This window comes from Oryctolagus cuniculus, chromosome 19, assembly GCF_964237555.1.
Source record: "Oryctolagus cuniculus chromosome 19, mOryCun1.1, whole genome shotgun sequence".
Classification (NCBI taxonomy): Eukaryota; Metazoa; Chordata; class Mammalia; order Lagomorpha; family Leporidae; genus Oryctolagus; species Oryctolagus cuniculus.
In genome coordinates, this window is record NC_091450.1 from 63,912,779 (window position 1) to 63,921,169 (window position 8,391).

The 8,391-nt window shown below is 39.1% G+C and overlaps 1 long non-coding RNA gene across 3 annotated transcripts in view; it reads left to right on the forward strand.

Annotated features, from left to right (window-relative positions):
• The window catches only part of LOC138846855 (uncharacterized), a 62,252-nt gene that overhangs the window by 3,621 nt on the left and 50,240 nt on the right, over nucleotides 1–8,391 (forward strand). Inside the window, exon 1 of one of the 3 annotated variants that reach the window (XR_011384356.1) lies at nucleotides 1,934–3,709. The exons of the other annotated variants lie outside the window; for them this stretch is intronic. This is a non-coding gene — a long non-coding RNA (uncharacterized lncRNA). Of the gene's footprint in view, nucleotides 1–1,933; nucleotides 3,710–8,391 lie in introns of those variants that run through there. 3 annotated transcript variants of the gene reach the window in all.

Genomic DNA, 8,391 nt, shown 5'->3' on the forward strand with positions numbered 1-8,391 from the left:
TTACTTATTCTTTTAATTTTTACAATGATATATACTTCAGTTTATTTTATAATCATAAACTTAACCCTCTACTAAGAAAACAATTCAACAAGTAATAATAAGGAGAAAAAAAAACAAAAAACACTGTTCTTCAACAGCAGAGACTTGTGTTGTAAACAATAATCAAATCACAAAATGTCAATTTCACTCATACATTAAATTTCGGTACTCTATTAGTTATTACAAATCAGGAAAAATATTTTTCTTACTGGAACTTGTTTATTTCACTAGGTATAATGTTTTCCAATTTTATCCATTTTGCTGCAAACAGCAGACTTTCAATGTTTTTATAGCTGAATAGTATTCCATAGTGTGCATATGCCACATTTTTTTAACTATTGGTCGATGGACATTTGCCTGGATTTCATTTCTTAGCTACAGTGAATTGAACTGGAGTAAACATAGAGGTACCAATAAGTCTTCCATATGCTGATTTCACTTTGTTTGAGTATATTCTAAGAAGTAGGATGGCTGGGTCATATGGTAGACATATTTCCAGATTCCTGAGCTATCTTTCACAGTTGCTGGACCAGTTTACATTTCAAGCAACAATGGATTGGGGAACCTTTTCCCTCACAACCTCACCAACATTTATTGTTTTTTGATATCTTATGAAAGCTGTTCTAATTGGGGTGAGGTGAAATCTCATTGTGCTTGTTGTTTACGTTTACTTGATGGATAGTTATCTTGAGAATTTTTTCATGTGTCTATTGGTTATTTAGATTTCATCATTTGAAAAATGCCTCATCAAGTCCTTTACTCATTTCTTAACTGGGTTGTTTGTTTTCTTGTTGTTGAGTTCCTTGAGCTCTTTATAGATTCTGGATATTAATCCCTTTTAAGTTGCATAGTTTGCAAATAATTTCTTCCATTCTCTCAGTTGCTTCTTCACATTGCTGAGCATTCCCTTTGCGGTGCAGAAGATTCTTAGCGTGAGGTAATCCCATGTTTCTATTTTTTGCTTTTATTGCCTGTGATTCTGGGGTCTTTTCAAAGAAGTCTTTGCCTATGCCAGTGTGTTGCAGTTTCCCCATTTTCCCCTAGTAATCTGATTATATCAGTTTGTATATTTAGATCCATGATCTATTTTGAGCTGATTTTTTTTTTTGACAGGCAGAGTGGACAGTGAGAGAGAGAGACAGAGAGAGAAAGGTCTTCCTTTGCCGTTGGTTCACCCTCCAATGGCCACCGCTGCAGCCGGCGCACCGCGCTGATCCGATGGCAGGAGCCAGGATCCAGGTGCTTTTCCTGGTCTCCCATGGGGTGCAGGGCCCAAGCACCTGGGCCATCCTCCACTGCACTCCCTGGCCATAGCAGAGAGCTGGCCTGGAAGAGGGGCAACCAGGACAGAATCTGGCGCCCCAACCGGGACTAGAACCCGGTGTGCCGGCGCCACAAGGTGGAGGATTAGCCTATTGAGCCACGGCGCCGGCTCGAGCTGATTTTTGTATAAGTTGTTATATAGCCATTTTGTTTCATACTTCTGCATTTGGAGATACAATAATCTTACAACCCTTTGTTGAAGAGACTGTCCTTTCTCCAAGGATTAATGTTAGCTCCTTTGTCAAATATTAGTTGGTTTTAGAAGTGTGGATTTATTTATTGGGTTTCTATTCTGTTCCCTTCATCTTCATGTGTAGTTTTGTGCCCATACCAGGTGGTTTGATTGTAACTGCCCTGTAGGATGTTTTCAAATCTGGTATTGTGCTGGAACTAGCTTTGATTTTCTTGTGTAAAATTGCTGTAGCTATTCAGGGTCTCTTGTCTTCTCTAATAATTTTAGCATTGTTTCTTATTATTTGCATCATTTTGAATATGTAAATTGATATGCATAGTATGAGTACTTTGATTAAATTAATTATTCCTATCCATGAAAATAGAAGATTTTTTGTGTATTCTTTGATTTCTTGCTTTAATATGTTGTAATTTTCATTGCAAAGATTTTTGACATCCTTGGTTAAATTTATTCCAAGGTACTTAAATATTTTGTTGCTATTGTGAATGGTACTGACCTTACAAGTCCTTACTTAGCCATGGCATTTTCTGTGAATACAAAGGTATTGATTTTTTGCATGATGATTTTATATCTCAGTATAGAAATAAAGAGCTAAGTTCAAGAGTGCAAAGCCAAAGTGAGTTTATTGTGTAGAAAGCTGTACAGAGTCCTATGAGACAGGAGAGGCCCAGAGTTTGGAGACCATTATCAGTGAGGTGAACCTGTTGTTTGTGTCTTCAGTTTTAGTCTTTAATATTCTCCCATGGGACATGTTTTGTTGGGACATGCAGAGATTCCTGTTTTAGAATGATTCTTGGAAAATCTCTATGCCTTCCTCTTAATTTTAATAGGAACTTAAGATATCTCTAAAAATAAAAAGATCCATACAAAATTTTGATGGCATAATCCAAAAATGTAGTGAAGCAATAAATGAGTTCAGTGAAGTTAGAAAATACAAAATCTCAAAAGTACATGCGTGGGGGAGCCAGAGCAGAGGGGGGTAGTCTTTGCCTCTGCCTATGGTGCTGCCATCCCATATGGGCACCAGCTTCTGTCTTGCTCCTCTTCCTATGCAAATCTCTGTTATGGCCTGGGAAAGCAGTAGAAGAAGGCCCAAGTGCTTATGCCCCTGCACTCATGTGGGAGACCCAAAATAAGATCCTGACCTCTGGTTTTGGATTACCCCAGATGAGGCTGTTGCTGCCATTTGGGGAGTGAACCAACTGATGGAAACTCTTTCTCCCTGTATCTCCCTTTGTGACTCTGCCTTTCAAAAAATAAAATATTAACAAAAAGTACATGCAGGTACCCCTAAGTGATGCACAGCAACCCATTAGGTTGTGGAGAGAATTAAATAGAATTTGTGATTTTTTTTACCTTTAAAGGTACAAGTACAACCTGCTATATATGCTTTTAAGTTAAATGTGTCTGTCTTTTATGTAAGTATGAAAATACTATACACATCTATAGAGCTTTGCATGCATGGCAGAGCAAGGCCTTATTGACAAGGGTGTTTAATCTCCACCTGGTATTGGGGCAACATCCTCAACCCTGATAATATCCTGGCCTATTTAGCCCTAACATGGTTTGCCTTTATTAATTTTTAAAAATATTTTTATTAATTTGTTAGAGCAGGAGAGAGGAAGGAAGAAAGGAAGCCAGCAAGGGAATTGGGAGACAAACGAAAGAGAAAAGAGAGTGCTCCCAAGTATTGGTTCACTTTCAAAATGCCTGCAACAGCCGGGAATGGACCAGGACAAAGCTAGGAGCCTGGAATTCCTTCTGGTTCTCTCAAAATCTCAATTTGAGGGAGAAGTCTTCATTCATGTCATTCATGGATTTCTTTAATTTTTGAACTTTTTTTCTTATTGCTTCTGAATAATCCTTTAATTAATTTTTTGAGTTCCATTTCAGGCACTTCATAAATCTCTTCATCTTCAAAGTCTAATATTGGAATGTTTTTGTATTCCTTTGGGGAACTCGTGTTGTCTTCCTTATTCTTGTTTCTTGAATTTCTGAGTTTATTTTTAGGCATTTGTGGAGACACTTGTTGGATCTTTCCTCTGATGGCTTTTATTTTTCTGCTATGCCTGTGTGGCTTCTGCTATATTAGTGAATACCCAGATGCTTGAGCTGGCTGTGGCCTGAGGGCTCTAGTCTGTGCTCCAGAGTGGGGTGAGTATTCAGGGTGACACCCATGTTGGATGTGGTATGTTTTCCTTATTGTCAGCAATGGGGAGTGGATGATCACCTATGCTGGCATCATCACACACCTCCCCCTCTTCTAAGGTGATCAGTGCCTGAGTATTAGGCCTCAGTGGATGCATCCTTCCACCATGCTGATTCATGAGCTGCACAAAGGATCTGTGCAGTCCTCAGGATGAGCACGGATCCTCTGGGATATCCCACCCCAATCAGGGAGCTCAGAATGTGTGGATCTGTAAACAATGATTGCCCAGAAACCCAGAAACACCTTGCACCCACTCAGTCACAGAGTTCACACAGTGTCAGCCCATGGGGCAGGCACAGTCATGTTGTGCAGAGGATCCACTCTGCCCCACTAGCCTTGTCCTATTCATGGAGAGGTAGAGATGTTCCCAGAGCCAACTGCATGTGAATATTCTGCCTAGGCAATTTGAGCTTCAGAGCCAGTGATGTGCTGAGAGGCTAGGGGCACCTTGCACTTGTACATGGGAACCTAGCCCCCTGTCAATCATCCCAACAGACTCAAAGTCTATTGAGAACATGTATTTTTCCCTCCAGTAAAATACTGGATCCCAAACATGCACAATGCATGCTGGACACAGCCTTACTTGTTTCAAAATGATGACTTCTGCCCACCAGTTGCTGGGCACATGCAAGAGATTCTGCGTCCAGTACTGATGTCAGAATGTCACTGTATCTGCACCCATTGCTGGGAGCTGGCAAAATGACATCTGTCCTTGCCAGTTGCTGGGCAAGTACAGACGAGCTGCTGTAGCTGATATGTACTTATGTACAAAATGACACCCACCCTCTTTCACCTGGTTGCCAGGCACTGTTGTGGGGAGGAAGTAAAGATGAATAGAAAGAATAATGCCCCCTTTTTTTCCTGGGTGGGTGTGCATCCTGTTCCCCTCAGGGCTCCAGGCCAGACACAAAGTGTAGGCCTCTAGGCTCTCACTCTGGCTTTATCACCAGTAGCATGGGGTGCTGCAGTCTGATCTAACCTCACTCTCCAAAGCTGATTCTTTCTCCAGCTCTCGGCTTCTGGGGTTGTGTGTTATGTCTGTGATCATTGCTGCACATCTGCACCTTCCACACACAGATCCACAATATCTCCTCCTTCTGCAGAATCTCCACTGCAGTTTTCCCTCCAACTACCCCTGACAAGGCACATTCTCCACTTTTTTATTATTTTCTTCTTGCTTAGAGTAGTCTGCCCTTTCTCTATTCTGCCACCTTGGAATCCTTGTCAAAGTAAATTTTGATTTGAGGTGTAAAACTGTTTTAGCTGTTTGTCATGACTATTTTTTGAAATAAAATTTAAAACTTAAAAAATTAAATTCTTGCAAATAGATGTTGGTAAATATTCTTCCAGGATGAGAAAAAGTGAAATCATGAAATGTAGTTGTTGGAGAGCAGAATAAAAACATATAATAAAGCTCTTTTTGTAAGAAAAAAAGGTACTGATCAAGATATGCAGCATGATGCTAAGAATGGAAAGGTGAATCATGACATGGATATGGTATTATATGCTTTTACAAAATCAAATTTGAAAATCAATTCTCCAAGTTATTAACATTATTTCAGTGTGTATTCCATATTTCAGACTAAAATGCTAATGTGTGTTTGATCGCTACAGGTATTCAAAACACTTTCCTTCAATGCACTATATGTATCCAATTAGAACAAACATTCAGCAGCTTTTATTTGATAATGGTGGCAACCCTAATTGCTTGAAATGGCAGCACTTTGGTGCCATGAAATTTAAAAAAACATATTTTAGATGTGAATTTTGATACTGGAGATCTGGTGGACAGTGCTGCTGATCTATGCCAGCCTTGCCTAATCTTGCCTGATCTTCTGCAACATCTCAGTCTACTATTATAGGATGGCCTCATGTTTGTATGTCTAGTTGCTCGCCATTGAGTAGGTATTTGGAATGCATGTTAAGTCACCGCTTGGTGTTGCTTCACCTCATACATGAATGCCTGGGTTTACATCCTGATTCTGCTTCTGATTTCTGCTGTTGTACACTCTGGGATGCAGCAATATTGAATTATCATTCAAGCGATTGGATGCCTGCTCCTTTTGTGAGATGCACTGATTGAGTTTCTCTGTGACTTTGATCTGACTTAGCATTTGTTGTGAATATTTGGAGAAATGAACCAGAGGATGGAATATTTCTCTGTATCTGTCTGTTCCTTTCAATCAAATACAAGTTTCAAAGAAATGAATTCAAGTTTGTTTGATATTTGTGTATTTGAGGCAATTTGATCATGCTACCCACTGTGAGGCTTGAGAACAAATGGGAAAAATTACTTCAGATTGGAAATTAGCACACGTTTATTAGCATTTTATTGAATTCATAACAGGTTCTATGTTTAATGGAACCATTAGTTCAAGTGATAAAAACTTATATACCTAAAGTCGTGTCAACACATGTAGTCATTAAACTAGAAAGAATCATAGGTTATTGTGCATCTTATATCTGCTAAAATATAGCTTTTCTTATTTTTTATGATCTTTGAACCATCACTTGTCAAGAACATGCACCATAATTGCTAGGATTTAGCTCCTGTTGATGGTTACCTCTGCTCTATCTCAGTTTCCAGCAATCTTTCTGATTCTTTTCTTTCCTCATTTACAATATTGAGTGGGGACACAGAATCTTAAGACATTGCAAACTTAATGCTCACAGTTTCCCCCATGAGTATACAGTTGTCCTTCAAACTGTCCTAGATGGTTTTAACGGTTACCACAGTTTGTCCCAAGTAGGAAGTTGCACTGCTCTCCCAGTCAGCTAAACAACTGTAGCTGACCTTCTAACTTCCCACAAAACACCTCAGAGCAGGCCTTACAATTACCAATAGTGTACTGAAGGTTTCAGGATAAGTAGGAACAAGAAACATAACACAGGCAAACACCCATGTACATCCATAAGGAAAACAACCTAAAGCTGCCCCATAAGCCTACATCAAATTAGAAGACACCTCCATCTTATATTGTAATGATTCCATCATACTACACCAGGAAAACACCAGGCTTTGGAAACCTGCATAATTTGACTGTAGTCTCAGATAGGAAGAACAGTTACATGTTTGTTTCTTTTTTTTTTTGTATCTCCATGTTTGTTTATTTTTTTAACTTTTATTTAATGAATATAAATTTCCAAAGTATGATTTATGGATTACAATGGTTTCCCCCACATACCGTCCCTCCCACCCACTACCCTCCCCTTTCCCACTCCCTCTCCCCTCCATTCACATCAAGATTCATTTTCGATTATCTTAATATACAGAAGATCAGCTTAGTATACATTAAGTAAGGATTTCAACAGTTTGCTCTCACACAGAAACATAAAGTGAAAAATAATAGATGATTTTTTTTAAATGATGATGAAATCAGATCAGACCTATTGTCATGTTTAATCCCAGTGAGAGTCAAGTTGGGAGTTGATAATTTCTTTTCTTTTCTTTTCTTTTCTTTTCTTTTTTTTTTACAGAGGATCAGTTTAGTATACATTAAGTAAAGATTTCAACAGTTTGCACCCCAGTGTTAGCAGGTACTAGACTTGTTTATGTGCTCCCTTTGACTCTTAGTCCTTTCATTATGATCAATTGTGAACTGAAATTGATCACTTGGACTAGTGAGATGGAATTGGTACATGCCACCTTGATGGGATTGAATTGGAATCGCCTGGTATGTTTTTAACTCTACCATTTGGGGCAAGTCAGCTTGAGCATGTCCCAAATTGTACATGTCTTCGCTCTCTTATTCCCACTCTTATGTTTACCAGGGATCACATTTCAGTTAATTTTTAACACTTAAGAATAACTGTGTATTAATTACAGAATTAAACCAGTCGAATTAAGTAGAACAGACAAAAAAACTACTAAGAGGGAAAATGTATTAAGTTGTTCATTAACAGTCAGGGCTATGCTGATCAAGTCACCATTTCCCATAGTGTCCATTTCATTTCAGGAGGTTTCCTTTTTGGTGTTCAGTCAGTTGTCACCAATCAGGGAGAACATATGGTATTTGTCCCTTTGGGACTGGCTTATTTCACTCAGCATGATGTGTTCCAGATTCCTCCATTTTGTTGCAAATGACTGGATTTCGTTGTTTCTTACTGCAGTATAGTATTCTAAAGAGTACATATCCCATAATTTCTTTATCCAGTCTACTGTTGAAGGGCATTTAGGTCAGTTCCAGGTCTTAGCTATTGTGAATTGAGCTGCAATAAACATTAGGCTGCAGACCGCTTTTTTGTTTGCCAATTTAAATTCCTTTGGGTAAATTCCAAGGAGTGGGATGGCTGGGTCAAACGGTAGGGTTATCTTCAGGTTTCTGAGGAATCTCCAGACTGACTTCCATAGTGGCTTGACCAGTTTGCATTCCCACCAACAGTGGGTTAGTGTCCCTTTTTCCCCGCATCCTCGCCAGCATCTGTTGTTGGTAGATTTCTGTATGTGAGACATTCTAACTGGGGTGAGGTGAAACCTCATTGTGGTATTGATTTGCATTTCCCTGATTGCTAGTGACCTTGAACATTTTTTCATGTGCCTGTTGGCCATTTGGATTTCCTCTTTTGAAAAATGTCTATTGAGGTCCTTGGCCCATCTCTTAAGTGGGTTGTTGGTTTTGTTTTTGTG